The following is a 6,000-nucleotide window of genomic DNA, read 5'->3' as shown; positions in this document are numbered from 1 at the left end:
TCTAGTTCCCTCCTCAGGGAGGAGAGGGGGGACAGGTTGAGCGAAACTGGAAAAGCAGATCACTCAGACTCCGGGATCAAAGGGATCTACATGTTGTGAGGATGAGAGGAAACAAGGATGAAGGGAGAGATGCTGGAGAGAGTATGATGTCAAACATAAATGAGCTTGACCTCTTACTCTCTCTGTGACACCCTCCTTCAACTTTGTCTCCCGGTGTTGTCATAATAGGAGGATCTCATGCATCCTGCAGTCTGAGTGATCAGCTCTTTCTTTTTAACCTGGCCCAACACTATCTGAGTATTATTCTTAATTCTAATTTGGTTTGTTATACGAGAGAAGGGAAGTTGCTGCTCACCATATAGCGGAGGTCAGCAGTACACACACACACACACACACACACACACACACTCTCTCTCTCTCTCTCTCTCTCTCTCTCTCACTCTCTCTCTCTCTCTCTCTCTCTCTCACACGCGCACTTTGTTGCCTTACAAACTGCACTACACGCACTACTTAGATTGCAGATGTGTGTGCAAGTTGCACTTGTGTGTGTCTGTGTGTGTGTGTGTGTGTGTGTGTGTGTGTGTGTGTGAGAGAGAGAGAGAGAGAGAGAGAGAGAGAGAGAGAGAGAGAGAGAGAGAGTCTACTGCTGACAAAGGCCTTAATGGCCAAAAGCTATGATTGTGTGAATCTTTTTATTGTGCCTATTGCGGCTCAGCATCTCCGCTATATGGTGAGTAGCAACTTTCCTTCTCTCGTATTGTTACATTCCATCCTGGATTTTCCATTGTTTGGTCTGTTATTTTAGTTACAAAAATGGGATTGATCCTCCTTGGGGCATCCCTCTTGTAGTTTAGTACTCATTCATCTCAGAACCCAATGGCACCTCATTTCTGCAAGATGGACAGCACAGGCAGTGTTAAAAGTCTGAGATTTTCACGGCCACTCAACAAACATATCAGCTATATAAATGCATTCTTCCAGCGAAGAGCATATCTGAAACTTGTCAAGGTTACAAAAAATGTTTGACAGCTCTGTCATCATCCAAACGTTTCCTGGTGGTGAGCTATTCAGCTAAATTCAGTCTACTTCTCTAGGGGAAAGAAAATAGTTGTGAGTTCCACATATAAGTTGCAACTGCTGTTATTTTGTACTGTAAGCTACCATTTGAGTGATGAGAGAGCGTTCATTTTACCAGCATGATGTTGATTAAGCAGTACAGGGTTCTTCTCTCAATGCACAGGTTACTATACATTGAACTCTAATTGGAGAATCAACACGTTTTAATTTGGTTTTCTTTCCTGTTTGTTTACTCAAAATTTTCATAGCAAGCAAGACATTCAATAATGAAATTATAAGAAAAAGCATTGACTGGATATCAGCTTTTGATAACTGTCAACATTTTGCTCAACTACGACAAAATTCGATCATTATTGGCATTTTATTCTCCTCATTACTTCTTGTAGGCAACAGATAACTCTACATTGCTCAGATATAACACTGAAACTTGCCTCCAATGAATTTCTAAGTTTCAATTGCTTATTGTTGTATATGGGGAATGCGTTTCATGTAGTACAGTGAGATCATCGAAGATACTCAGATGTTGAGTCAGAAGAATGTTTGTCTCACAAAAAAAGCATAGAAAAAATAGGCAACCTAAAATGATGCTGAACCTGTAATCACAGAAAGTTTTGATGCTGCCCATTCAATTAAAGAGAGCACTGTCAAATTGTTGCCCATTGAATTAGTAGACAATAAATCTTTCTATGGCAGCTTATTCTATTTCCAGGAAATTTTTTGTGTCTTTTTGGAATAGGTCTAGAATACAGGCAAGAAGGGACAGTGTTGTTAACTACTATAATATTTTCTCTTCAATATGTCCGCAGTTCAGAATGAAACACTGGCATATTGCATTGCATTCATGTGTGTGCTGTTCTAGGCATCGTCTCTAATTTTGTGTTCCAATAGCCAACTTTTGTGTTGTTAATTGTAAGTAGGACTATGAACCATAACTAATGTGAGATATAGACCAAAGAATGAAATTCAAAAAGGATGATGAGAAGCATATCCTCCGGTGCTCTTGGCACTGTAACCGTATCTGCTAACCCACCTCAAAGCAGCATCCTTCTCATTACATAGTGCCACCTTGCAATGAGATTACTTACCGTATTTACTCGAATCTAAGCCGCACTCGAATCTAAGCCGCACCTGAAAAATGAGACTCAAAATCAAGGGAAAAAAAATTTCCCGAATCTAAGCCGCACCTGAAATTTGAGACTCGAAATTCAAGGGGAGATAAAAGTTTTAGGCCGCACCTCCAAATCGAAACAAAGTTGGTGCATTACAATACGAGGCACAATTTAGGTCGAATGAATGACGATACAGCTACAGTAGTTTGGTTCGATTCGTAAGCTTAGCAGTTAAGCTTTGCCAGGTAGCCATTACTATCCGTCAGGCGCTCCGTCCGTATATATACGGGTACCCTTCCTTTTTCACGTACATCGTCTGGTCTGAATTGATTGCTTATTTTTCTTTGATCTGATAAGTGCCGTTCTCTTTGTTATAGGTGTTTACGTCATTCTACGCTGAAAATGCATTACTGTACTGTGTCATGCATGGTTTGTCGCATTTTGATAATGAGTGTTTACGGCCTGTCGCCGCTCGCGGCATGGCTTGCTCTTGTGCGCGCTAACGCCGCTTTTTTTTAAACAAAAAAAAAAAAAAAAAAAAAAAGAGAGGAATCGTCTCATTAGCGAAACAATGGCAAGAGACTGCTATTTGTTGTTACTTACACTGCTGCTTTCTTTGATAGTGATCAACAAGAATCAAATAATAGACTGCGTATGATGGAAGATGTTCTGAACGAGAGTTTAGCGAACATTTTTCTCCGTTTGAAAATCTTTGCAAGCGCCTCTTTAGTACATTACATTCTGCACAGAAGTTAAGAGGCATCTTAGATTTAAAAATCTAGTCAATTGCCGTGCTTCATTTCTGATGGTATCACTATTAGGCATACGAATATAAACATCACATTATATGTGTATTCTTCCGCGTTTGCTGTTGTCTCGCTCTAATTTCGTAGCTCATTAGGCAGTAGTGATGGGCTAAACTGCGATTTTCCGATATCAGTGTTTTCTCTGAATGCTACTTTTCAGTATCTGTTATTCTTAACTGTGATTTGTCGCAGTTAAGGAACATGGGTCGTGTATCCCTCTGCCACTGCTATTTCTGCGACTTCCGCGATTTCGGCTACTTCTGCGATTTCTATGACTTCTGCGATTTCTGTGACTTCTGCTACTTCTTCGATTTCTGTGACTCCTGCGATTTCTGCGACTTACCACCGCATGAAAAGGTTACATCTGTCCACACAGAAAATTGCTTCTCAACAAACCTGTCGTTGGAAAGTATGTTTTATGTTTTTTCTTCCGCTGGCTTTAATTTTGTAGTAAAGAAACAACTGTGAAAATATTAGTAGGGTAATTAATGTGTAAGTAGCCGTACATTACCGTAATAGTTCGTGTTTAGAAAATGAATTCTAACATATTGTTATGTTCACAGGTACCTGAACTACATTTCAGTCACTCAGTAAAGTGATAACTCAAAACATCATTGTCAACAGATCTGAAGAAATTACCACTGCGTCTTTAGATCATTTTCGTCAGACGAGAGGTTAGTTTCTGAGCGTTTCGATGGACTTAATTACTTCAGTGAGATCGTTCTTGCAAATGTGATATTCATTATAGCAAATATTAGCAATCTACTCTGTCAATTATATTGCTAGTAGTTAGTGACAGCAAAAATTGTTTAATAATCCTTGTGTTTTTGCAGACGCAGTTCTGACTCTGATTACTGGTTGCTGTACGTATCTATCCACATCAAGGCTGTTGAGAGAGACTCGTGAAGAGTCAAGACAGATCTTAGAGGATTTGCAGTTTAAAAGTGAAATAAGTGTGTGAGTGATTAAACTGTGTTTTGTTGAAGTTGTTGTGCGATTTTAAACGAATAATAAATGTTAAATAGAGTGAGTGAATAATAAAAATCTCATTTTCCACATGTTAAGCCGTTCAATACCCATAATTTTCCGCCACTTACTTATTGGTAAACACTCGTTGGACAGTGACATGCGCCCCCCCCCCCCCCTTTCTCCCCAATCTTGCTGTGACAGTGACCTGTAACATATCCCGAAGTCTACAATATGCATTTTGCGGCTGTTGATATGAAAGTGGGAAGTACAGATCTTCCAGTTAAATCAGGAATAGCTTACGTGCATTACTTCAAAGTAACACAGGAAAAGCTTACTTATGTAGGTGTTAGCAGTGTCGGCAAAAAGTTCTTGTGTGTGAAGTTGCCATGTAGAACACCAGGTGTAAAACTTTTCTCCCGAGTCTTAAACTGTCTCGACACAAAAGTGAGGCATTCATATGACTCAATAATACTGTTTCATTTCACTACACTTATACAGATATCTGAGTTCTGCTGTGTTAACATTCAAAGTCCTGTAGGCATGTGGAGTATTAACCAAAACTGTCATATTGGAAGCAGAATCAAACACATTTGTTACGTTACTTGATATTTTCAGGAGAAAAAGGCAATTTTGCTTCTTATTAATATACCACATTCAGAGTCACAGCAGTATTTGAATGTGCATGTCATCATATAATATGAAGGGCTTATTTCAATAGTGGTACAAGTCCATTACCTCCATTTCTGTCTATAATGCTTCTGAAATTAATGATCCAAACAAACATACATAAAGGTTCATCTCTAGCAAGAAGCCATATGCTTGAATATTTCTGGTATCTCAATTGCAGATTTTTTAGCGCTCATTTAACTTTACGTCTCTGTATCTCAAAATGAACAAAATGAACTTGTAACACTATTGAAATGAGCCCTTCATATGCACACACAGCACATCGATCTCTTGACGCATAACGAAGTACGTACGTCGGTCAACAGATGGCACTAGGGAAAGTATGTTAACTGCGCTTTGTAGTTGCTACTTGCGACTCTTAGTTGCGATTTGTCACAGAAATCGCAGTTTGACTCGGTAGCGAATAGCGTAGTATGAACTTCGCTCGACAGATGGCATTGTTAACTGCGCTTTTTAGTTGCTACTTGCGACTCTTAGTTGCGACTTGTCACGGAAATCGCAGTTGGACTCGATAGCGTGTCGCAGAGATGAGCGTAGTACGAACTTTGGCCTACAAATGGCACTGTTAACTGCGCTTTTTAGTTGCTACTTGCGGCTCTTAGTTGCGACTTGTCACAGAAATCGCAGTTAGACTCGATAGCGTGTCGCAGAGATGAGCGTAGTACGAACTTTGACGAACAGATGGCATTGTTAACTGCGCTTTTTGTTGCTACTCGCGACTTCTAGCCGCGACTAGTCACTGAAATCGCAGAAAGAAGTATGGAATTCGGCTAACAGATGGCTCACGTCGTTGAATGTGAAATGCTACTTGCGACTGCTAACTGTGACTGAAATCACAGTTATATTTTGTAAAGATGTTATCGTGATATCTGTGACTTCTCAATCACTGTGATTTCTAACACGCGATTTCCTGTCCACCACTATTAGGCAGACAGGATTTAAATGAGACAGCAGCAAACACGAAAGAATACATGGCAAAATGTTTATATTCGTGTTATTCTTATGGTGAAGAGAATACTGCATGTGATTCACAATTCATAAAAGTTCCTAGTAGCAACCATCTTTTCTCACATGTAGGAAAAAAATTCAGGACGTAGAGTTTCCCATATTGACAAACATCCCAGTCTTACCAGTCGGATTTTCGTAGTACATTGAAATGCTGCAAGAAGATGAGCAATATGAAATTTGTATTTACTTCATTGGATAATGTATGAAAATGCAGTGGTCGAAACTCGGGGCGGAGGAAAAAGCTCGTTTTCCACCTTTTTTTAAAAAAATTATTTACTGACGAAGAGGTTTTGGCGCCAGTATTTATCTTTGTGCCTGCAAAACATGCCTGTTGTAGCGCTACA

At 39.6% G+C, this 6,000-nt stretch overlaps 1 long non-coding RNA gene across 1 annotated transcript; it reads left to right on the top strand.

Annotated features, from left to right (window-relative positions):
* The first annotated feature begins 3,343 nt into the window (after nucleotides 1-3,343).
* LOC126279115 (uncharacterized) lies at nucleotides 3,344-3,982 on the top strand. Its single transcript, XR_007550785.1, has 3 exons — nucleotides 3,344-3,401; nucleotides 3,556-3,666; nucleotides 3,826-3,982. It is a non-coding gene; the product is annotated as an uncharacterized LOC126279115 (long non-coding RNA).
* Nucleotides 3,983-6,000: the final 2,018 nt, after the last annotated feature.

This window comes from Schistocerca gregaria, chromosome 6 (genome assembly GCF_023897955.1).
Source record: "Schistocerca gregaria isolate iqSchGreg1 chromosome 6, iqSchGreg1.2, whole genome shotgun sequence".
Taxonomy (NCBI): Eukaryota; Metazoa; Arthropoda; class Insecta; order Orthoptera; family Acrididae; genus Schistocerca; species Schistocerca gregaria.
This window is presented reverse-complemented; position numbering and strand designations above follow the sequence as displayed.